Genomic DNA, 26,037 nt, shown 5'->3' with positions numbered 1-26,037 from the left:
TTAACTATGCGGACCTTTGTTGTCAGTGTGATGTCTCTGCTCTTAACTATTTTATCGAGATTTGTCATTGCTCTTCTCCCAAGGATTAAGCGTCTTCTGATTTCCTGACTGCAGTCAGCATCTGCAGTAATCTTTGCACCTAGGAATACAAAGTCTTTCACTGCTTCTACATTTTCTCCCTCTATTTGCCAGTTATCAAGCAAGCTGGTTGCCATAATCTTGGTTTTTTTGAGGTTTAGCTGCAAACCAGCTTTTGCACTTTCTTCTTTCACCTTCATCATAAGGCTCCTCAGTTCCTCTTCGCTTTCAGCCATCAAAGTGGTATCATCTGCATATCTGAGATTGTTAATGTTTCTTCCAGAGATTTTAACTCCAGCCTTGGATTCCTCAAGCCCAGCTTGTCGCATGATGTGTTCTGCATACAAGTTGAATAGGTAGGGTGAGAGTATACAGCCCTGCCATACTCCTTTCCCAATCTTAAACCAGTCCATTGTTCCGTGGTCTGTCCTTACTGTTGCTACTTGGTCGTTATACAGATTCTTCAGGAGGCAGACAAGATGACTTGGTATCCCCATACCACTAAGAACTTGCCACAATTTGTTATGGTCCACACAGTCAAAGGCTTTAGAATAGTCAATAAAACAGAAATAGATGTTTTTCTGAAACTCCCTGGCTTTTTCCATTCTCCAGCGGATATTGGCAATTTGGTCTCTAGTTCCTCTGCCTTTTCTAAACCCAGCTTGTACATCTGGCAATTCTCGCTCCATGAACTGCTGAAGTCTACCTTGCAGGATCTTGAGCATTACCTTACTGGCATGTGAAATGAGTGCCACTGTTCGATAGTTTGAACATTCTTTCGTGTTTCCCTTTTTTGGTATGGGGATATAAGTTGATTTTTTCCAATTTGATGGCCATTCTTGTGTTTTCCAAATTTGCTGGTATATAGCATGCATTACCTTGACAGCATCATCTTGCAAGATTTTGAACAGTTCAGCTGGGATGCCGTCGTCTCCTGCTGCCTTGTTATTAGCAATGCTTCTTAAGGCCCATTCAACCTCACTCTTCAGGATGTCTGGCTCTAGCTCCCTGACCACACCGTCAAAGCTATCCCGATATTGTTATCCTTCCTATACAGGTCTTCTGTATATTCCTGCCACCTTTTCTTGATCTCTTCTTCTTCTGTTAGGTCCTTGCCATCTTTGTTTTTGATCATACCCATTTTTGCCTGGAATTTACCTCCAATGTTTCTAATTTTCTGGAAGAGGTCTCTTGTCCTTCCTATTCTATTGTCTTCTTCCACTTCCGCACATTGCTTGTTTAAAAATAATTCCTTATCTCTTCTGGCTAACCTCTGGAATTTTGCATTTAATTGGGCATATCTCCCCCTATCACTGTTGCCTTTTGCTTTCCTTCTTTCTTGGGCTACTTCTAGTGTCTCAGCAGACAGCCATTTTGCCTTCTTGGTTTTCTCTTTCTTTGGGATGTATTTTGTTGCCGCCTCCTGAACAATGCTGCCAACTTCTGTCCATAGTTCTTCCGGGACCCTATCTACTAAGTCCAGTCCCTTAAATCTATTCTTCACCTCCACTGCATATTCCTTAGGAATATTAGTGAGCTCATATCTAGCTGATCTGTGGGTCTTCCCTAATCTCTTGAATCTGATCCTAAATTGTGCAATAAGAAGTTCGTGATCTGAACTACAGTCAGCTCCAGGCCTTGTTTTTACCGACTGTACAGATGTCCACCACCTTTGGCTGCAAAGGATGTAGTCAATCTGATTTCGGTGTTGTCCATCTGGTGAAGTCCATGTATAAAGCCGTCTCTTAGGTTGTTGGAAGAGAGTGTTTGTTATGCAGAGTGAATTGTCTTGGCAAAATTCTATCAGCCTATGTCCTGCTTCATTTTGTTCTCCCAGGCCATACTTACCTGTAATTCGAGGTGTCATTTGACTGCCCACCTTAGCATTCCAGTCTCCTGTGATGAAAATAACATCTCTTTTAGGCGTGTTGTCCAGTAGGTGCTGCAGATCCTCATAGAACTGCTCTACTTCAGCTTCTTCAGCATCTGTGCTTGGGGCGTATAATTGGATCACTGTGATGTTAGATGGCTTGCCCTGAATTTGAATTGAGATCATTCTGTCGTTTTTTGGGTTGTATCCAAGCACTGCTTTAGCCACTTTACAATTAATTATGAAGGCTACTCCATTTCTTCTGTGGTCCTCTTGTCCACAGTAGTAGATCTGGTGGTCATTTGATGTGAAGTGGCCCATTCCAGTCCATTTCAGTTCACTGACGCCCCAAATGTCTATCTTTAATCTTGACATCTCACCAATAACCACATCCAATTTGCCCTGGCTCATAGATCTTACATTCCAGGTTCCAATGGTGTGTTGATCCTTAGAACATCGGATTCGCCGTTCACCACCAGCACCGTCGGCCGCTAGCTGTCCTTTCGGCTTTGAGCTAGCTGCGTCATCACGTCTGGGGCTAGTTGAGCTCATCCTCTGTTCCTCCCCAGTAGCATTTTGACCATCTTCCGACCTGGGGGTCTCATCTTCCGATGGTATACCGACATATCTCTGGTTGTACTGATCCATTTAGTTTTCACGGCAAGAATACTGTGGTGGGTTGCCATTACCTTCCCCAGGGATCGCATTTAGTCTGACCTCTCTGTCATGACCTTCCCGTCTTGGGTGGCCCTTCACGGTTTAGCTCATGGCATCATTGAGGTGCTCAAGCTCCAGCACCACGACAAGGTAACAATCCTTTGCTGAAGTCTCCTTAATTACCAACCATATTAATTCTATGGATAGAAACTAATGGAGAATCACTCTTCATTGGTAATAAAGGGGTGGATTTTCTGCATCTCTCTATGAAATTTCTTTAATGGATCAGTATGGTTGCTTGTGGATTTTTTCTTCTTCCATAGTGTAGAGAATGTGGTTTAGCAGAAGGATTTTTCCAGTGGATGGAACAATAAGAAATTTAGGACAGGCCAGAGGAAGTACTTATTCAGATAGTGAATCATCAGACTATTGCATGTACAATAGTTGTAATGATGGCCACTAATTTAAACTGCTTTAAAAGAGGAGTAAAGTTATTGGTGTTTATCCATCATGACAAGTTTATACTGTATGTTACTTCCAGTAATGAAGGCAGTATGGCCCACCAGCTTCTGGAAAACATACGATACTGGTTTCTTACAGAGATCTGGTTGGTCTCTGTGGCAACAGACTCTTAAGCTAGGTGCGTCTGACCCAGCAGTGTTCTTATGTTCAGTGGATAATATTCATGGCATCTATATGGAATTTCAAGGTCAGTAAGAAAGACGATTTTATGTCTGATTTTGGGGGGAGGGGGGTCTCGAGCCTTCTCACAGGACAGCCTTGTGGGGGGGAGATAGAATGAGAGGGGCCCTTGAATGTTAACTGCAAGAACATTTCTTGTTGACTCCTATGCCTGCAGTCAAACATAGTACCTGCATTCCTCAAATTATGTGAGTCAACATTCTTCAACTTGAGGACCCTCTCATTGTGTGGATTCAACACCCAGAGATCCCTAGCCAGGTGGGCTATTGCTGAGATTTCCAGAAGTTGATGTTCACACATCTGGATGGCCCCAGGTTGGAGAAGGCTAATACAAGTGGATGAGAAAAAAGTTGAACTAGTACTTGCCTTACTTTGGCATAACGTAAACTTTTCCAGCAGTCTGGAGTTTCAGAATGGTGTTTTAAAATGCCCACAATCATTCTAAAATGTATTGAGGATCTGCTTAGGATATACACTTTTTGGTATATCTGAATAAATAGGTGATACATGTCAAATGATGCTCTATTGCTTCTTACATGGGTGCTCTTGTAACCAAATTTTGCAGGGGGGGGGAATATATATATAATAATCAAAGATAAGGCAGCCACACAGAATCAAGTATAGAGCTATGATAGAATTTGCAGTTTTACCCCTTCCCCTGCCAATTCCTTCATTGGTGAAGAATCTCTTCTCAAGCCATTGATTCCTTGGGGGGTTTGTTAGGGCCCAATGCAATACCAAGAGCGGGAGGAAATTTGGTTTTGATTTATTATCTGGCCTTCTCATTCGGTCACTTCGATAGGCTAAAAGAGCCGAGTTGGCTTTAATGTGTCGCCATTAGAGACTGAACATTAGCTGGGATAACCCATCATGCCTCACAGTGAAAAATGTCCCCTGATTGGCTAATTAATCAGTCAAAGGGGAATGACATGACTCTTTGGCTTGAGGGACTCTGCTGTGGTGGTAAAGAGTCGTGTTGATAAATGGTCTCTCTGCAAATTCATATATCAAGAAAACTTAAGTCATTTTTAACTGTACTTTGGCTGAAAGCAGGATTACTTGTTTTCCACAATTTTCTCCATTCCTGTTGTTTTTTCTTTTCTTTTTAAATACTGCTGGCTTTGCTGTTTGTAGTATTTTGGGGGACAATGAAAAGTATGGAGGGGAACAGGCACCTCCATGGTGAAGATGTCTAGAGGTCGCTGTCAGGTTCTTAATGGGAGCTGGTTCCCTAAACTGTCTCCAGGGCTGTTTGCATTGCCAGGGCTCAGCCCGGCACAAGTGAAGCATCCTTGAGCAGGTTCCAATGTGTTGCCTTACTCCTGAGCAAGAGTTAACAGCTTGCTAAGCAGTGAGAGTAAGCAGACCTAAGTAAGAAGTAACCTTGTTGGTTTGGGAAGTTTTAAATTCATGGAGGATAGAGCCAAACTGACTGTATAGAGGCCTATGTTACTGAATACCAGTGGCTACCTCTGAATCTCTCTGTATGCTTAGCTTTCCCAATCCCATTGCTTGTGAGGGAGAAATACATCACTTTGTAAAAGAATCACCAGTAAGACAAGTAAAAAATAAAGCTTTAAAAATCAGCTTTACTAATTCCCCTACTGTGAATCGCCCCATCCCCACTAGTAGGGTTGCACCTTAATAACCATGTTTAAGTAACTGAGAGGCATCTATGGGAGTTTATGCCTTCTCTCCAGAGTATAAATCCCCCTTCCCACCTTGAGTGCAGGTGAAGCAAGAGGGAGCACAACTACATTTAGTGAAGAACCTTGAAGAGATCATCTAATTAGGAAAGTTGCAGGCAACTACCACCTACTGATAAGAGACTTTCTCCAGCTAATGCTGCAGTACAATAGATTTGATCCCTTGCAACAAAGCACTGACCTCCCTTTCAAGCCGTGGCTTCAGCAGGCCGAAGTTGCATTATGTCTAAGCTGGAAAGGCAGGTAGTGAACTTAGGTCATCTTCTCCCATATAATGAGCTGGAATTATCACAACTCCACAATTCTCAGCCAGCATGTTGTAGTCCCAACACATTTATTGAATGAATCAGATTTAAAAGAAACTGATCTGAGTGCTGTGGCTTTGTATCTCCGAGCCTATTTTTACTGCTCTCCCTCGGCAATAATTTTTCAAATAGTGGTCTAGAAAAATAGTTTTCATCACATTTGGGTTGACTTTTCCTCAGTATTCAGAATGATAAACTTTACTCCCTTTTTTTGTGGTTAAATAATATGTTTTATAAATTATTTTCTTAATGCTTCTGAAGCTGAAAAGTGACTGAGGTTCAACAGACTTCCTAAAAAATCAGATGACCCATTACTTCTGGTCATCTTCCTAATAAGAGTGGAGGTGGCAAAGCTCAGTGAAGCAGCTCATGCTTCACATGCAGAAAGTCTCAGATTCAGTTCCCATTATCTCCATTTAAAGAGGTCCTCAGGTAGCAATTCTGAGAGTAATTTTCTTCTATGGCCCGGGAAGTAAATTAAAATAATCAGCCCAAATCAGTGCTTACAGAAGGACCAGGTCAAAGGCAGCCAATAAATATTACTATTTATTACTACTTTGATAAAGAGAGAAGCAGTTATCTCCGCAGCCTGTATACAGCCTTTCCCCCCCTCCTCATATATGGATCTCAAAGCACCCAGAGATTGTACTGCTAGAACTCAGTGGCAAACCAGGCAATTTTTGGTGCAGTGCAAAAATGCTGAAATCTAAGTGGAAATGTAGTGCTGAATCTCCACAAAATAAAACAAGCTCTGTTTCCACCTACTGACCTCCCTCCATCTCTTTGGGTGTCCACAGCTCTCATGGCTTTGATCAAAATGACAAAAGCAGTGCCATGCCACAACTTCTGCCCCTTTTGAATGTGAATGGAACATCACAGTGCCTGGGCAAACGGGGCAGGGCTGCTTTTATCAGACTGGCTGAATTTGGTTCCCCCTGCAGACTTGCTGCCCACCTCCATCACTCTCCTGCTGAAAATAGGTTGAGTTACTCCATTGCGAATGCAGTGGTGAAACTGCCCCACCTCTCTGTCTTGCCTGCCAGAAACAGGCTGAGGCAGTGTACCACAAAGTCAGTGGCAAAACTGATAGTTGGCTGCATAACTTTTGGTGAATAATGTCAAAATAAAGCTGGAAATTGGTGCATGAAGTGTCTCAGAAGCAAAGCACATTCCTTTTCACCTTTAAAAAGCTTTAGAATCCCCAAAAACAGAAGATAGGATTGTAGATCCTCTCTCCTCCTGTGATGTTACCACATCTGGGAAGGCTTCTTGCAACCTACCAGCAGGTCAGCCTGAAAAGAACTGTCCATTCCCAAGTTTGCACAATGCCTAGTAAGTTTTTCAAAAGGTTGGGAATCAGATTATTTTGAAGCCTCACAAGTCACCCAGAAGATCTGCCATTAGATCCTGACCATCTGCTTTGGGGGGCACTTTCCCAGTTTTTGTGATGTAGGGAGGAGGCCCCACAAATTAATGATCCCAGAATTCTCTGTAACATGAAGCAATTCACTGACAGATACTGCAAGTTTCCTCCAGAGAAAAATGGATGTCAGAATCCCCCTAAAAGTCAAAAGTTTAAGGGGCAAGAGAGATGGAACCATTTTAGAAAATAGTTGTTGGGGGATTCTATTTGAAGAGCACTAAGCTGGGTATGTCAGAGTGTGAGAAGAATTTCGAAGTGGATTTTTGTGTCTCAGGAAGCTGAGGTCAGAGAGCAGGTGAAGGTGTGGAATTTGCCTGTGCAGATCAGTTGCTACTTGTAAAGTGAAGTAGCGGCTCCAGTTTTGACAGTTTGTACTTAATGCATCATTTGAGCTGTGACATGTATTCATTGCAGCTCAGGCTCCTCTACTCAACCTTTGCAGGCAGCAAAGTCATTTTCTCTCCCTCTCTCTCCTTTCATGGTGGGAGGAAAGGAGGAGTTGAGAAAGGGGAGAGCTCTATGTTGTACTTAACAAAACTCGGGTGTAAAACAATTGGCGTCTCCCAATGAAATTTAATTTATTCAAGCCTATTCATCTGAATCAAGAGATGTAGAATAGACTTCGATGCTAGATTAAAATTATTACTTCTCAGTTTACATGGCCACACTGGTTGAACATTTTAGAGGTCTAGTCCAGTGTATCTAAATGGCACCAAGCTTTGGAAGGTTGCAGTAAATAGCTCTATGAATGTGTAGAAAAGCAGTGTAGTAGAACAGTGAATATCTGGACCAGAAAGGGTCTGGATTTGAAATACTTGATCAACTGTCAAAGTTGATTGGTAGCATTGAGCAATTAGAAGTTTTGTCAGCGCTGGTGAGATAGGTGCTGCTGCACCATACTAAGCAACGTGGAGGAGAAAGGTGCCTGCCCAGATTTATCTATCTATCTATCTATCTATCTATCTATCTATCTATCTATCTATCTATCTATCTATCTATCTATCAAATTTCTTTCACTGCCTATCTCTCCCGAAAAGGGGACTCTTAACAGTTCAACCCATCTAACTCCCAAAGGCAGGAACAGCTGATGGTAGTCTCCTAAATATCTTGACAATGTAGCAACTTTATTCATTTATTTATTTTATATAGCTGCCCACCCTCAGAAGTTCAAACTAGTGAAATTGTCCTTTAGCAAGCAGGGATCTCTGTAACACATCAGTGCATGCAGTTAAACCCACCTGACTTGGTCAGTGTTGGTTTTGGCCATACTGGAAGGCCAAGGGTAATAAGAGGACCAGGCTGCTACATGTCAGAGGTAAAATTCAATTTATGCCAAGTGAGTTACGCAAATCTTGGGAGTGCCAGGTAGATTGTCACTTTTCATGCGTCAGGAGATCCGGGTGGCAATAGAGAGTTAATGCTATATAATTTATGGGCCTGGTCAAGTGTTCTTTTTTCCCCCCCTTTTCAGTATCATTGCCCAGAAGGTTTTTTTTTAAAGGAAGGCACATTTCTCTCTCTCCCTTGGCTGTTGGGAACACAAAATTCACATTAATCATTGGTGGTGGGAGAAAAACCACCCTTCAACACTTTTCACTGTCAATTTTTTCTTGGCAGAGTTCTTTCCTTGCCTTCCCTCCCCCCCAATTGCCTCCCCCCTTGGCATGAAGAAGGACACTTGCCCTGGATAAATTGGGTTTCTGTTCCTTCAGGAGAAATTTTAGCACCTTTCTTCCAGATTAGCTGCCAGGCACAGGCATTGGTATGACGTTTGGCATTTTTTTAAAAAAAATCTCCCTAGATTGTCAGCCTGAGATTTATGTTGTCATACTTCACAAGGGAAAGATAATAATAGGGAGGACTTTGATGTTTTTAGCTTTTTTTAACGTTTCAGTAGGCAAAAGGCTGAAACCTGGAAAAGAAACAAAATGGAGAGTGAAGCTAGCTGATTGCTGTGGCAGGCCACCCTGCACACGTACTCGAAGGCCATTGTGCTGGAGTCAAGAAAGTCACAGCTTGCAGTTGAAATTAAGAGAAAGAAGAGGTGGATTTGAGCAAAAGCAAAACTCCTCCTCTGAACTTTGTTTTCTTAATTTCACATAGGATGAAGACTACACTGGGGATCAGCAATTTTTTAAACAGTGGACACCATTGCTTATTTCATATGTCATGGGCAAAATTTTTTAAAAATTGAAAAGCTAAAAATGGTTAAAATGGCCAAAATCTTATAAGACCTTATGTAAGACCATAGACCTTATGAGATTTTAGCCATTCTTTGCTTGTTTCTTTCTTTGTCACATCATAATGAGGATGAGGATGATCATAATATTTTTCATCATATAGCATGTCAATCTATGTTTCTGTTAAAGAATTATCTGACTATATCAGTGCAATGCTCCCTGTAGTCCAGTGACATGTTTCCAACAGTGGCAAAGAAAAGGCAGAAGGTCAGCCCCCTCCTGACTTAATTATAATATGAATATTGGGGTAAACTGCTCTGAAAGAGGTGGAGGTTTCATTTTTGGTTGCTATACCAAATTGCATTTGCCATCCCCTGTACTAAATGAAATTTATCATAACATTTATAAACCCATCTGGGCTAGAAAGGAGCAAAAGGGAAAGCCAAGTATCCATCAGTCATGGGTACTCCTCCACCCTTACTTCCTTTGGAGATTAAAGTGTATTTGCAATTTACCATTAGTTGTCCTTGTTATTTCAGATCTACTTTTAGGAACATAGGATTTTTGTTTGTGAAAGGATATTTAGGAACATGAAGTATAAATTTTTCAAAGATTTCTTTGTTGGAGGACGGAAGAAGCTTTGTAACATTTTGACTTGCTTGATTGGAAAGGTAGGTCTGTTGGGATTAAAATGGAAGCTATTCCATTACTTAATGAAAGACTCTAAATCTTCCTACTTCTTGAATCAAGAATCTTCAATTATTGGTCACTGTTCTCTAAATATTTCTATGGAAGTTATATTTGTCTTGGCTTTTTAAAAATCTTTCCAGTCTGTCATGTCTCCCAGAACTGAACAAAGCACGTTTGATATTTAACAATGGGAGTAACCATATTCAGTACATAAGAAAATGTACCTGCATATTTAAATCGATATTTCACACTCTGACTGTATTCTCATGTCAATTTGGGCCACTGATTGGATTGTAGAGCTTCAGTGGATCTTGATAGTTGGGGGTCTGGTGGTGATTTTTCCTTTTATAGTCCTAGGAAGGACTTTGGACAAATGGGTCCACCTGATTCAGTATTTTCTGCCCTGCTGGCAGTGGCTCTCCAAAATCTCAGAGTCAAATCAGAAACACTGATAGTTGAGCCTGGGGTTTTCTGCCTACAGAGTAGGTGCTCCAACACAGATCTGCTCACTGAAGGATGTTTGGGGGGGCGTTTAGGGAGGAGGGTGTTTTTCTTCCTGGCCTCTGTTTTAAAAGTAGATCAGCATTTGGCACAATCTCATTATGAAGTTCATTCAGAGTTCGATTTCATCTTTAGCCGATGCCCGAAAGCCTGATTAACTTGTTGAACCAATTCCCACTAAATGAGCCAGGGACAGGTTTTTTTCCCCTCTCCTTTTGATAGGGCCTGATGTCAAGAATGTTCTTCATCAGCTAAAGGATAACTATGACACACATGTGTGCACTTTCCCACATATGCACATAGACATAGAAGCTTGCTTGGCTGCCACAGGCTAATTGCACCCTCTTGTGTTTATTTTATAGCTCCCCAGAGACAAATGCTTTCTAGCTCCTGCTGCTATTGCTTACAAAGAATGTCTTTAAAAATCAGCTGGCTCCTTTTTGGAACTCTTTCTTGGCTGATGTTCCAAACTTTTCCTGTCCTGGTCTCTTAATATCTAGAAGTAAACATACTGGACTGATTGCAGAAAAAAAATCACAGTCCTGCATTCTTTATTTCTCTGGACAGGGAAAAAAAAGTATTTTTCTCATTTCTTTTAAGTTATGGTGTACCACTTTGTTCCTGTGAAGTAACTGCTGTATGGGGTGCAAAAAATTCATGGCTTAGGTTAGGCAAGATCCCTGTTGGATCCAGAAGACCTTACTTCTAAAGCAGCATGCATAGGAGCACATGGTTAATTTCATGTATTATATATGTAATTGATGGACATTCTGTGATAGCACCCCAGTGCAGCACATGAATGGACGAGCTTGGAACTAGAAAATTGGCAATATTGTTTGTTTGTAAGTCAGCTTCTGGCTCCTTGTGGGTGTATTTTTCTAGCCATTGCTATAATGCTGGGATGTCGTAGTATATCCATAAGTATTCTATATTCAGGGATCAACCAATTTGTAACCCCAAAGTTGCTGTTATGTTCAATAAGACAATGGGCCTGTCTAGTCCAATATTATCTATTGTTGCAATACATCTTGCAGGTCTCTTACAAATGTCTCTCTTTCTCTTGCAATTAAAGGTATTTATAATTGGATATTTTATTTATTTATTTATCAAATTTTACCACCGCCCATCTCCCCCCCCCCACAAAGGAGGGACTCTGGGTGGCTTACAATAAAACAAAATTTAAAATTCAATGACTTTATAAATACAATATAATATAAATAGACAGTAAAATATATATAATATATTATATTATATATCAGTTTTGAGCCTGATTATTTGACATCTCAGCCCCTGAAATTTGATTCCCTTTCCCCACCATCTTTACAAGCAAAATGAAAACTAGTACACATGGGAGCAGAAAGTTGGTTTGGTTCAGAAAAATGAAGTCTAGGTACAGGCAAGGCTTGCTGATTGTCAAGCCTTACATACAAAATAGTGTAGTTGAGAAGCTGGCTAGGTAGCAAAGATCAGGAAAGGAGAACATTCACATATAGCCCAAAGGAAGAGGATAGGGAGCTTTAAGCTGTTGATGAGAAATGCAGAGAGGAAAAGAAAGCTAATTTGCAATGCATCCATTCAAAAAGATCATCCCAAAGGTTAGTGTGTGGTTTGTATCTAAAAATATATGCTGATAAATGTTGGGGACAGCTGGGTGTGTCTATGTGTTAATTTTAGACAAGAGTTTTCTTTTCTTCTCTGCATGTTACTGCAGAATTGCTGTTGTGAGGCCAAATATTTGCCCTTTGATTTGGTGCTGTGTGTATTGTTTTGAGCATTTGCATTTGGGAGGGAGCATTACAAAAATAAATCATTCCAGGAATTAGAATCCTAAATCAAGGGGTGCTAGCAAAAGATAATTGCAGTTATGAATAATGATCAATAAATAGATTTATAGTAGAACTTCCTTATGCTCTTAACAGTAGTGGAACATTTCTCCAAAGTTTTGGGCCATGGATAGATAAATTATCTGATCCCAAGAGGTACATACATTATCAAGTGGTGTATTGGAGGCCATACGTGTGAATGCACACATACAAAGACAGAATATCTTGCCGAATACACATTCTCTTCTTCTCTTGGATGATTTGAATGATAAGAAAATCAGGACCAAAGTGACATAGCTGGTTGGGTCAAATAAGTCACAACTTTACTGTGGAGAATTGAATTTTCAAGAAGGACTTGCTGCTGGCTCATGAGCATACCAGGCACTCATTGACTGTTGTAACACAGTGAGAAACATGACCAAATAAATAATCAAGGACTAATTGACATAGGCCATGTCCTTCACATTGCTCTGTAGCAACTCAAATGCAGTGGGTGACTCTAAAGATGCCATCCTGTGCATAGAAAGTATTTTCTACATGCACATTTAGTGTGCAGTCCTTATAGTATAAGAGAACCAAAATCTAGAAGTATATGTCCATTTGTCCTTTCTTGCACAATAACACATAATGCTGTCCACTCACAGCAATTTGCAGAATGGTGCCATCCCAGAGTTGGCACTGGGTTGGAGAAATTTTATCTGAACAATACTAAGATTTGTTTCAGACACTAGTTCTGCAGTAATGAACATTGGGATTTAGGGAATCTGAATGTACATGCATATCAGCCTACCACCATCCCACAAATAATGCCATATTGAACTAGAAGACCACACATTCTTATCTGTACATGACTGACCCAGCATGTACTGAGCTCTGCCTGAAGTGTTGTCTGAGTAGGAAGGATTTCATCCCCAGCGATCATGGCTAATACTGTGGCAAGCGATTGTGGGAGTTGTATTCCAGGACTGAGTACTGTCTCAGCTGGTTAAAAGTTTAAGTGGCAGCTGTTGTGGGTGGGACCTGTATCTTTAAGCAGACAAAAGCCATTGAAGGAGGTAGAAACTCAGGTCTAGAGAGGTCAGAACGAGTCACTGTGGGTTGAAGGAAGGCCATCTCCTCTGTTCATTAGCCTGAGAAATCACACTGTGTGTGTGTGTGTGTGTGTGTGTACATACGTGCACATGCATGCATGCATGCATGCATGCTTGTGATTGGTGAGATCTCTTTCCATCTCTTCCCTCCTCCCCTTCTCAGTTTGTATGAGCAAAAGCTTGGCTTGCCAATTTTGGTGTGATGTCTGTGCTGGAAAGTAGCCGGAAAAGCCGATAAGGCTCCCGGGACAGAAAGCTCTGTGCTTATCTCGGTGGAGCACATGGGCTGCTGAGAGTGCATCCTTTTCCTGTGCTAGTATCAGGAGACGTAAACTGACCATCTCCCAACAGCCAGGACTTCAAACGGGGCCATACCGTCTACAGGGCAACAGCCTTCTCCTGCACAACTTCAGAGGCTGGGGAGGTGAAAGTGGGGCCCTGCTTATTCAGGAAATGAGGTGGGGGGTGTTTTGCATTTTGTTTTGGGTTTTGTGCATGAAAATTTCTGATAACAGCTGCGGGGCAGCTAAAACCCTCTGTATGTATTTTTTTATTTTTAACCAGCGTAATTTCAGCATGCCTGTCCAGTTTCTTTGTTTAAAAGAAAGTTAAACAGGGAAAAGCACACTCTTTTCACTCTCCCTTCCTCCCTCTGCACTATTCACACTGAATTTAAATATTAAATAACTCCTTGAGTAAAGAGAGTGATACAAATTCTTGAAAGTACAGCCCATGTTGAAGTGTGCCCAGCTGGAGGATCACTTCTTTGTCCACACTCATAGTGTGGAGGGATAAGATGGGAAGAAACTGTTACCAGAATGGTGAGTTTGTTTTGTTTTTTGTACCTTTGAGTCAGTATTGACTCCTGGCGACCTCCTGGAGAAGTCCCTGCAGTTTTTTTGGCAAGGTTTTTCGGAAGTTGTTTGCCCTTGCCTGCTTCCTTGGGCTGAGAGAGAGTAGCTGGCCCAAGGTCACCCAGCTGGCTTTGTGCCTAAGGCGAGACTAGAACTCACAGTCTCCCAGTTTCTAGCCCGGTGCCTTAATCACTACACCAAACTAGCTCTCTAGAATGGTGAGTACTTGGTACTAAACTTCTGAAGCCATGTTATGGTGACCCAGTATTGTCTACATCCATGGCAGCTGCTCTCCAAGGTCACAAGAAGAGGTAGATTTTCATTTTAGTTTTGCTGAGCGAGAATTCCAGGAGTCACTGTCCTAACATACCTAGATGTCATGAGCACTGATGGTGAGCAGGAGGGGGCCCCTATCCAAGGGGGAAAACGCATGCGTAGTAGAGAGAATTTGAGCTGTCATTCAAAGAGCCACAGAACAGACCCGCCTTGACTTTTGGGGTTTATCTGTCTGGGTTTTCCCACGCTTCTTCAGTTTGTTAGGATTTTCCGTCTAATGTAGCAGTAATAAAACACTAGAGACCTATTCCTCATCTCGGCATGGTTCCTGCTTGTTAGGACACTAGAGGGTGCCAGATTAGGGGAAACTGCTCCAGAATAATTTATAGGCTGATGGATTTAGCTCATCTTTCTCTCAGAATATTTGGTCACTTCTGCTATTTCATTACTTTGGGGGTCTGGAAAAAGGCATAAAAAGGGCCAGCAGTTATCAAACATGGTATGCAGACATGGAACTGCCCAAGTTTGTTTTCAGGCATATTTAGACAGCCCACCTTTTGCCAACCAGATGTGTTGCCGTATTGTAATAGAGGGAGAGACCATATTCTGCCTAATTAGCACATTCAGTGCTTCTGGTCTTTCTTTGAACAGAGATTAGCATTTAGGGTTGCAAGTTTGATATCATTTATCATTCCACTGCTGAATCCTTAGTTGCTCTCTTTTTACAGCCAAGCCCAGAATCTGAGAGTGGCAAGTCAGCTAGACTTAACAAACTACAAGATAGCATTGTTCAGGTGATACTTATAGCATTTGGACACCTATCCAGATTTGTCGATAGCTGCTTTGTGTCACCTACAGTTTAATACAATAGGCCTTCCTTCTCTCCCATCAGAATTCTTGTGGTGGAGTATCCTTTTCCATTGAGCAAACTTTAGCCTGTTTTCTGTGTAAACCACTTCCAGTGATCCCTACCTGACAGGGGTGATTGCATCATATTCCATAATCCTTCATCCTACAAAAAGAACTGCTATAGCAGGTTCTGAGGTAATCCACTGTTACGGTTTGCTGTCATTTTATGCAGCCTTCCCCCACCTGATTGCTTTTCAGATGTGTAGCCCTGTCCTGACATTCCTCAGGAATTGTGGTAGTTGAAGTTCACACATCTGGAAGGTGCCTAAATTAAAAGTTTGATCAGCTTTTCTGGAACTTGTATATCTTCCTGGCAAATTGCCTGATTCCAGTCAGATTATTTATGCATTCAACCCTGTATACAGTACTCTTGGTTTGGCAGTGGCACTCCAGGGCCACCACCTGATAAACTGGAGATTCTCAGAATTGAACCTTAGACCTTCTACATGGCGGTCAAGTCTGCAAATCTCTCTAATAAGAAGCTCATCAAACCAAAAAAACAAATTAGTAAAATGTGGGGTATCTTTCTCTGTCTATGTTGTTTATTCGTTTAGTCACTTCCGACTCTTCGTGACTTCATGGACCAACCCACGCTAGAGCTTCCTGTTGGTCAACACCCCCAGCTCCCCCAGGGACGTGTCCGTCACCTCTAGAATATCATCCATCCACCTTGCCCTTGGTCGGCCCCTCTTCCTTTTGCCTTCCACTCTCCCTAGCATCAGCAACTTCTCCAGGGTGTCCTGTCTTCTCATTATGTGGCCAAAGTATTTCAGTTTTGCCTTTAATATCATTCCCTCAAGTGAGCAGTCTGGCTTTATTTCCTGGAGGATGGACTGGTTTGATCTTCTCGCAGTCCAAGGCACTCTCAGAATTTTCCTCCAACACCACAGTTCAAAAGCATCTATCTTCCTTCTCTAAGCCTTCCTTATGGTCCAGCTCTCGCAGCCATATGTTACTACGGGGAACACCATTGCTTTAACTATGCAGACCTTTGTTGTCAGTGTGATGTCTCTGCTCTTAACTATTTTATCGAGATTTGTCATTGCTCTTCTCCCAAGGATTAAGCGTCTTCTGATTTCCTGACTGCAGTCAGCATCTTCAGTAATCTTCGCACCTAGAAATACAAAGTCTTTCACTGCTTCTACATTTTCTCCCTCTATTTGCCAGTTATCAATCAAGCTGGTTGCCATAATCTTGGTTTTTTTGAGGTTTAGCTGCAAGCCTGCTTTTGCACTTTATTCCTTCACCTTGATCATAAGGCTCCTCAGTTCCTCTTCACTTTCAGCCATCAAAGTGGTATCATCTGCATATCTGAGATTGTTAATGTTTCTTCCAGCGATTTTAACCCCAGCCTTGGATTCCTCAAGCCCAGCTTGTCGCATGATGTGTTCTGCATACAAGTTGAATAGGTAGGGTGAGAGGATACAGCCCTGCCGTACTCCTTTCCCAATCTTAAACCAGTCCGTTGTTCCGTGGTCTGTCCTTACTGTTGCTACTTGGTCGTTATACAGATTCTTCAGGAGGCAGACAAGATGACTTGGTATCCCCATACCACTAAGAACTTGCCACAATTTGTTATGGTCCACACAGTCAAAGGCTTTAGAATAGTCAATAAAACAGAAATAGGTGTTTTTCTGAAACTCCCTGGCTTTTTCCATTATCCAGCGGATATTGGCACTTTGGTCCCTAGTTCCTCTGCCTTTTCTAAACCCAGCTTGTACATCTGGCAGTTCTTGCTCCATGAACTGCTGAAGTCTACCTTGCAGGATCTTGAGCATTACCTTACTGGCATGTGAAATGAGTGCCACTGTTCGATAGTTTGAACATTCTTTCGTGTTTCCTTTTTTTGGTATGGGGATATAAGCTGATTTTTTCCTATCTGATGGCCATTCTTGTGTTTTCCAAATTTGCTGGCATATAGCATGCATTACCTTGACAGCATCATCTTGCAAGATTTTGAACAGTTCAGCTGGGATGCCGTCATCTCCTGCTGCCTCGTTATTAGCAATGCTTCTTAAGGCCCATTCAACCTCACTCTTCAGGATGATTGGCTCTAGCTCACTGACCACACCATCAAAGCTATCCCCAATATTGTTATCCTTCCTATACAGGTCTTCTGTATATTCTTGCCACCTTTTCTTGATCTCTTCTTCTTCTGTTAGGTCCTTGCCACCTTTGTTTTTGATCATTCCCATTTTTGCCTGGAATTTATCTCCAATGTTTCTAATTTTCTGGAAGAGGTCTCTCGTCCTTCCTATTCTATTGTCTTCTTCCACTTCCGCGCATTGCTTGTTTAAAAATAATTCCTTATTTCTTCTGGCTAACCTCTGGAATTTTGCATTTAATTGGGCATATCTCCCCCTATCACTGTTGCCTTTTGCTTTCCTTCTTTCTTGGGCTACTTCTAGTGTCTCAGCAGACAGCCATTTTGCCTTCTTGGTTTTCTCTTTCTTTGGGATGTATTTTGTTGCTGCCTCCTGAACAGTGTTGCGAACTTCTGCCCATAGTTCTTCCGGGACCCTATCTACTAAGTCCAGTCCCTTAAATCGATTCTTCACCTCCACTGCATATTCCTTAGGAATATTAGTGAGCTCATATCTAGCTGATCTGTGGGTCTTCCCTAATCTCTTTAGTCTGATCCTAAATTGTGCAATAAGAAGTTCGTGATCTGAACTACAGTCAGCTCCAGGTGTTGTTTTTACCGACTGTATAGATGTCCACCACCTTTGGCTGCAAAGGATGCAGTCAATCTGATTTCGGTGTTGTCCATCTGGTGAAGTCCATGTATAAAGCCATCTCTTAGGCTGTTGGAAGAGACTGTTTGTTATGCGGAGTGAGTTGTCTTGGCAAAATTCTATCAGCCTATGTCCTGCTTCATTTTGTTCTCCCAGGCCATGCTTACCTGTAATTCCAGGTGTTATTTGACTGCCCACCTTAGCATTCCAGTCTCCTGTGATGAAAATAACATCTCTTTTAGGTGTATTGTCCAGTAGGTGCTGCAGATCCTCATAGAACTGCTCTACTTCAGCTTCTTCAGCATCTGTGCTTGGGGCGTATATTTGGATCACTGTGATGTTAGATGGCTTGCCCTGAATTCGAACTGAGATCATTCTATCGTTTTTTGGATTGTATCCAAGCACTGCTTTAGCCACTTTACTATTAATTATGAAGGCTACTCCATTTCTTCTGTGGTCCTCTTGTCCACAGTAGTAGATCTGGTGGTCATTTGATGTGAAGTGGCCCATTCCAGTCCATTTCAGTTCACTGACGCCCCAAATGTCTATCTTTAATCTTGACATCTCACCAATAACCACATCCAACTTGCCCTGGCTCATAGATCTTACATTCCAGGTTCCAATGGTGTGTTGATCCTTAGAACATCGGATTCGCCGTTCACCACCAGCACTGTCGGCCGCTAGCCATCCTTTCGGCTTTGAGCTAGCTGCGTCATCACGTCTGGGGCTAGTTGAGCTCATCCTCTGTTCCTCCCCAGTAGCATTTTGACCATCTTCCGACCTGGGGGTCTCATCTTCCAATGGTATACCGACATATCTCTGGTTGTACTGATCCATTTAGTTTTCACGGCAAGAATACTGGGGTGGGTTGCCATTACCTTCCCCAGGGATCGCATTTAGTCTGACCTCTCTGTCATGACCTTCCCGTCTTGGGTGGCCCTTCACGGTTTAGCTCATGGCATCATTGAGGTGCTCAAGCTCCAGCACCACGACAAGGTAACGATCCTTTGCTGAAGTTTCTCTGTCTATAGCCTTTCCCTATTCCTTTCCCTATCTATGTCTCCCAATACTAGCATAGGAGAAGGCACAGTCTTTCCCTATCCCTATCCATAAATTAGTAAATTCGGGTGTTTTTCTCTCCCTATCCATCCTTAGATCAGCTGTTGATGGCTCATCGCTTACTCTTATCCAAGTTAGTCCTGCAAGGCAGAGTTCTAAAGTTTTATGGAAATGGCATTGCCCTTCCAGAGATGAATATCCCAAAGAAATTGTATGTCCCAGCATGCTGTCTGCCTTGAACAAACAATCTGCTTGACTTAGATTTACAGCTGACTCCCCTACCAAGCCATGCCTTTGGGCAAGTATTGCCAGAAGGTGCAACTTCGTTTTGGCAAGGGATGCCTGTAATATTTTATAATGGAGCAAAGAGGAGGGCTTGCTTCTTCCTTCCCTTTGGAGCTATCATTCGTGAGCAGAATGTTGTCACTTAAAGTTATAGCATGTATACATCCTATAACACTGATCTGCCTCTAGATCATATAGCAAAATTGATTGGCAGCCAATTTACAGTATTCACTGCCATCACATATGGTGATACTTAACTCATGACTTAGATTGTTTTGTTGTTTATTCGTTTAGTCGCTTCCGACTCTTCGTGACTTCATGGACCAGCCCACGCCAGAGCCTCCTGTCAGTCGTCAACACCCCCAGCTCCCCCAGGGACGAGTCCGTCACCTCTAGAATATCATCCATCCATCTTGCCCTTGGTCGGCCCCTCTTCCTTTTGCCTTCCACTCTCCCTAGCATCAGCACCTTCTCCAGGCTGTCCTGTCTTCTCATTATGTGGCCAAAGTATTTCAGTTTTGCCTTTAATACCATTCCCTCAAGTGAGCAGTCTGGCTTTATTTCCTGGAGGATGGGCTGGTTTGATCTTCTTGCAGTCCAAGGCACTCTCAGAATTTTCCTCCAACACCACAGTTCAAAAGTATCGATCTTCCTTCGCTCAGCCTTCTTTATGGTCCAGCTCTCACAGCCATATGTTACTACGGGGAACACCATTGCTTTAACTATGCGGACCTTTGTTGTCAGTGTGATGTCTCTGCTCTTAACTATTTTATCGAGATTTGTCATTGCTCTTCTCCCGAGGATTAAGCGTCTTCTGATTTCCTGACTGCAGTCAGCATCTGCAGTAATCTTTGCACCTAGGAATACAAAGTCTTTCACTGCTTCTACATTTTCTCCCTCTATTTGCCAGTTATCAAGCAAGCTGGTTGCCATAATCTTGGTTTTTTTGAGGTTTAGCTGCAAGCCAACTTTTGCACTTTCTTTTTTCACCTTCATCATAAGGCTCCTCAGTTCCTCTTCACTTTCAGCCATCAAAGTGGTATCATCTGCATATCTGAGATTGTTAATGTTTCTTCCAGCAATTTTAACTCCAGCCTTGGATTCCTCAAGCCCAGCTTGTCGCATGATGTGTTCTGCATACAAGTTGAATAGGTAGGGTGAGAGTATACAGCCCTGCCGTACTCCTTTCCCAATCTTAAACCAGTCCGTTGTTCCGTGGTCTGTCCTTACTGTTGCTACTTGGTCGTTATACAGATTCTTCAGGAGGCAGACAAGATGACTTGGTATCCCCATACCACTAAGAACTTGCCACAATTTGTTATGGTCCACACAGTCAAAGGCTTTAGAATAGTCAATAAAACAGAAATAGGTGTTTTTCTGAAACTCCCTGGCTTTTTCCATTATCCAGCGGATATTGGCAATTTGGTCTCTAGTTCCTCTGCCTTTTCTAAACCCAGCTTGTACATCTGGCAATTCTCGCTCCATGAACTGCTGAAGTCTTCCTTGCAGGATCTTGAGCATTACCTTACTGGCATGTGAAATGAGTGCCACTGTTCGATAGTTTCAACATTCTTTAGTGTTCCCCTTTTTTGGTATGGGGATATAAGTTGATTTTTTCCAATCTGATGGCCATTCTTGTGTTTTCCAAATTTGCTGGCATATAGCATGCATTACCTTGACAGCATCATCTTGCAAGATTTTGAACAGTTCAGCTGGGATGCCGTCGTCTCCTGCTGCCTTGTTATTAGCAATGCTTCTTAAGGCCCACTCAACCTCACTCTTCAGGATGTCTGGCTCTAGCTCACTGACCACACCGTCAAAGCTATCCCCGATATTGTTATCCTTCCTATACAGGTCTTCTGTATATTCTTGCCACCTTTTCTTGATCTCTTCTTCTTCTGTTAGGTCCTTGCCATCTTTGTTTTTGATCATACCCATTTTGGCCTGGAATTTACCTCCAATGTTTCTAATTTTCTGGAATAGGTCTCTTGTCCTTCCTATTCTATTCTCTTCTTCCACTTCCGCGCATTGCTTGTTTAAAAATAATTCCTTATCTCTTCTGGCTAACCTCTGGAATTTTGCATTTAATTGGGCATATCTCCCCCTATCACTGTTGCCTTTTGCTTTCCTTCTTTCTTGGGCTACTTCTAGTGTCTCAGCAGACAGCCATTTTGCCTTCTCATGACTTAGATGGTATTGTAGAAATGTATTGATAGATCAGTGTTCAATAGCTATTAACTATGGTAGTTATGCAGAATTTCCAAGTTCAAAAGCAGTGTACCTCTGGATTCTTTGCACCCTGTTTGTAGAGTCATTTATTTAATATATATCCGTCTCTTAAATCATTTGAAGCAGTTGGCCAGCAACTGAGAAGGGTGATGCTTGTTCTCACCTCAAAAAAGCAATGCTTATGTTCTTAATCCTAATAACTTACTTGTGACAGGTTGAGCAGAACAGGGAGGTAGACATGGCCCTTGCTTCCAGATGCCATAGACATTTGTGGTATGGCTTTTATATGTACTGAGAAACACTCTTTGAAAGGGAAGAGAACTTTCCCCTTCACTTTCATAGCTGCTGCATGCAGTTCCACAAGTCATGGGTACTTCTCACCATTTCCAACATAAGTAGGCAGTTTCTGGCCAGTATATTCTGCAGAATTAAATGTGCTTTCCATAATCTACATGCAGATGAACATCTAATTTGGCAAAAGGGGAGGGAATCAGTTAATCCAGCAACAAAGTACTTGGAGTGAAAATCAGAAGGAAACCTTTAATGCGTTAAATATACATATGCTGAGTTCATGCTGAGCCTGAGTCAGACCAATAGTCCATCCAGCCATATTTTTAAAAATCCTGATGAGCAGCTTTTGAGCAAGAGTTTTTTCCAGCTTTTCCTGGAGATGCAAAGGATGTAACCTTGGGTCTTTTCTATACAGGTAGTACATAGAGCCTTTCTTGCATCCTAGTTTTTTATTTGTAGGCACAGTTCATACATGGAGTGATAGATGAAGTTACCATCAAGCAATCTGAAACCTTTATAAGAGCCTATAACTCCAGCGGGAAATGAGGGAGCTACAAGTTGTCTAGTTCGATTTGAGCACCATGACTTGTTTTTAAGACTTTTGTTGTTCTAATTTAATTGATTTGTTAGCCATCTTTAACAAAGGGGGTAATGCTCCTGGCATTCTTCTGGGCAGGTCTTCTGCCCATTTTGGACTTACTCGTCCAGGTGGGCCATGTGGGCTCTGTATTTTAGATTCCCTAAGAAGATGCATTGTGATGGTGCTCTCTAAGCCCCTTCTTCAATCAAAACAAAATGTCCTTCATGTTGAGGCCTCCTTTGGAACAATCCAGGAAGTTTAACTCATTCCACTACGCTGTGCTTCATTGAGTTGTCCTGGTTGCCGTGATTGGTTGCCATAGGGGAGACAGAGTAACAAATCACATAATTATGACATCAGATGTTAGGATAGGCAGTCAAGGGAAGAAATATAATAGAGAGATCTATAAAATGCATGGAGATACTTTTCTTCTTCTTTTGCCTGTAATATTAGAACCAGAAGTTGTCCAATGAATCTGCTTGGCAAGAGATCCAGGACAAACAAAAAGAAAGATATCTTCACACAGCACATAATTAATTTAACGGACTTGTTGTTGCAGGATGCCTTTCAGTTGGAGGCAAAGGGGTGTCATGTTCACTGTTTCAATGTGCACTGTACATCGTAACGTTTCACATGCCATGGCGCTGACGTGCATTTCTGTTTGGGAGGGAGCTGCTGTGAAACCTTGTACCAAGCTCTGTATCTAGGTTCATTTCAATGGAATGTGTTTGGGTTATGTGCTCTGCTCAAGGACTTTTCCCACGGACCATCAGGAGCCGTTAGGAGCACCTGGGATTGTGAGCCTAGGAAGATTCTACGGGGGGAGGGATCTCATTTGTACCTAGGGTTTTTAGTTTGCATTTGGCGCGCTTTTCCCATTCTCAGCTTTCTTTGTGATCCTGCATACTATTCTTTAATAAATCAGATATCTTTATGAACCTGTTCATGAGTCTGATGGTGTTTTAGGATAGGCAATCATTACAAGGGGGTTAGAAAAAAACCATGGTGGAGATAAGGGCTCTTCCCATCAGTCTGATGGATGGATGTAATTTCCAGGTTTAGAGACCATTATTGCAGGAAAGAACGCTTGCCTTCCCATCCCGCTTTTGCACTTCCCTTTATCAGTTGGCCAGCGACATGGGGAAGCAGGGTTGGACTGGATGGGAATGGCCCAATATGGGTGTTCTTATAAGGAGGCAAAATAACCTTTACCAGAATTTCCATTGACGTGTGGCTGCTATTATAAACTGTAATTCCACATTTGGTAAGAAGATTTGTTCTCTTGGATAATTAGTGTACCAAAGAGAGAAAAACTGCAGATCTGGGTGAATTGGCTTTCATTTTGGCTATTTGGAGCTGGTTTGTAGTTCCCAACTCACTCTTGAACGAATTGGGACTACTTCTACATTCATAGGTAAGCTATTGGTTACCTAGATTTTCCCATAAGCCTGACCTCTTTTTCCTCATTGTCTGCAAAGCAGGAACTACCTGTTTCTGTTTCTAACCTTGAGTCAGATTGATTGGACTATATGGCATTATTAATTACACCCTTTCCCACCTACAAATCTGTGATGTTAATACTGCAGTGAACTTTCTTTCTTAAAAAAAAAAAAAAAAATCACACACAAAGAAAAAAAGGTAGAAAAGTAATGATTCATTATTCCCCCAATCACTAAATTATATTTTTACTTCCCCACCCCAACTCTTGAATGTAACAAATGAAGATTCCCGTAAGTGCCTGTTATTCCCAATTTCAAAAGCACCATCATTTCCTCATCTCTGAGAAGCCCAGCCTTTTCGCTTGTTGACACAGCTTCCTCGTATAATCTCTGCTGGAATCCTTTTCCGTCTTCAGGGTTTTTCCAAGCTCAGGATGGCATCATTTTTTCCAAGCCATTTTATCCTGACAATCTACTTTTACACCCTATTCTCAATCCACAACCCATGGCTAGCCTGACTGGGATTATTAGGGCATTTTCCCCCTAATTTTTATTCGTTTCACCTTTTTCGACTTGGGTTTTTGTTCCTTTCCCCATCTACTATTTTCACCAATCTTTTCTGAATTAAAACCCAGAACCTCTGGGCTATGGAGACTTGGGAATCACCATTTCTTGCTTCTTTTTAAGCCAAGCGCCGTCAGATGCATTTCTTCTTTACTTCTCTCGCTGACATCCTTTTGCAAAGAATGGGGGGTGGGGCGCATCTGGGGCCATCCAGCTATTTTGCACGGCTGTTTCCATCATTTCTGATCCTGGGGAGTTGGAATCTAATTTCTAGATTATAGGCAACACGTTCTTATTTCTGCTGTACAGCATAGTATCTTGTTTTTATTTATTTTCTTGCTGCTTGGACATCTTTTAAATGCAGTTCTAAAAAAACAACATTTTATAAACTTGAATTGCGGGATATCACACTAATAGCTGGGTGTGGATTTCTTAAAAAAATAATTTAAGGGTGCAAAATGTATCTTGTTTTGAAATCTGTTCTGCCGCTTACCCCATCAAACTTCGTGAAATATTCACAAGAGCTAAAAACTCATCCACATGTTATTAAGGAATGATTAAAATGCAGTTGCTTTAGTCATCTTTAATTCCTCTTAATGTAGGAGATGTGCAGTTCAAATTTTCATCTAATATAGGGGCTATACAAGTGCTTAATTTTCATAGGGTTGTACTCCTTGTAGTTTACTATCTGTATTGAGGAATGCTTAGCTTTTATGTGCATATGCAGATATTCACATAAATATTTGAAACTTTGAAAAAAAATGCAATCCTTTCCAGAAATATTGTAATACCAGTTCAACTACCATGTAAATGCATTCCCCTATTACTTAAGTCAAAGGGAGCCTGCTGTATGTAAAATGCATCAAGTTCTATTTGGTTTTAATACTGTAGTTTATAATACTAATCTGTTAACATAGGAAGGGAACTCTCTGGTTTCTATATAATGGTTAATTGAATTATTACTATTTAGAAGCATTTTCCACTAATTGTAAATTCCATATTTCAAGATAAACTATTTGACAATATCAAGGAATAGCTTCACAAGTTAATGAAATTATGTACCCAATAGTATGGTTAATACATGGGCTATCCTACCAATTCTGTCTATCTATACTGCTCTTTGATGATTTATTTGTTTTATAGATTTTTTTGTATCTTTCTAGAAAGCTGGTATCATTGAAATTTTATAATGACTTTCTTTAACATCAACACAAAAGGAATGTGTTGCTTATCTAAAAAGAGATTTCCACTTTCCACCAGGAAACTGAATCTCCTCATCCTTTTGCATCTTCTCTGGAACAATTTCCCATACCTCCATGCAAATTTATCATTTCCATTATCAGTTACAACTTTTATGAACTTACTTGGTCATTTCAGATTTAACAGATGCTCCCCTGCTTCTTGTAGCTGCCCTTCTCTTCAGAATCTAACATATTGTAAGTCTTTAAAAGAGCATTTAGGATTTGTTCTTGCCATTTGGGCATCAAGAATGGGGTTGGAGATGGTACCTCTGACCTGTGCCTCTGAGTGGCAACCAGACAGAAAGAGGCCCCAGATTTTAATGATCAGGTGTCAAGAGGTAGCACTAAAGATGTAGCAAGGTTTTGAGGATAGAGGATGGACATCCGAATGAATAGAGAGCCATTCCTCCTTTTTTGCTCACCACTTGGTGGTAGCCTCCAAGCAGTACATTTTTCCTGATGTAAATAGCAGCTGATTTAATCTGGCAGCACTGTTCAAATCACCATCATTGTTTTTCCCTGGTTTCCAGGGTTCCAAAGAGAAAGCTG

The 26,037-nt window shown here is 41.6% G+C and overlaps 1 protein-coding gene across 1 annotated transcript in view; it reads left to right on the top strand.

Annotated features, from left to right (window-relative positions):
* PINX1 (PIN2 (TERF1) interacting telomerase inhibitor 1) overlaps positions 1–26,037 on the top strand; it is a 45,540-nt gene that overhangs the window by 16,333 nt on the left and 3,170 nt on the right. The gene's annotated exons all lie outside the window — the stretch shown is intronic.

This window comes from Candoia aspera, chromosome 1 (genome assembly GCF_035149785.1).
Source record: "Candoia aspera isolate rCanAsp1 chromosome 1, rCanAsp1.hap2, whole genome shotgun sequence".
NCBI classification, from domain to species: domain Eukaryota; kingdom Metazoa; phylum Chordata; class Lepidosauria; order Squamata; family Boidae; genus Candoia; species Candoia aspera.
This window is presented reverse-complemented; position numbering and strand designations above follow the sequence as displayed.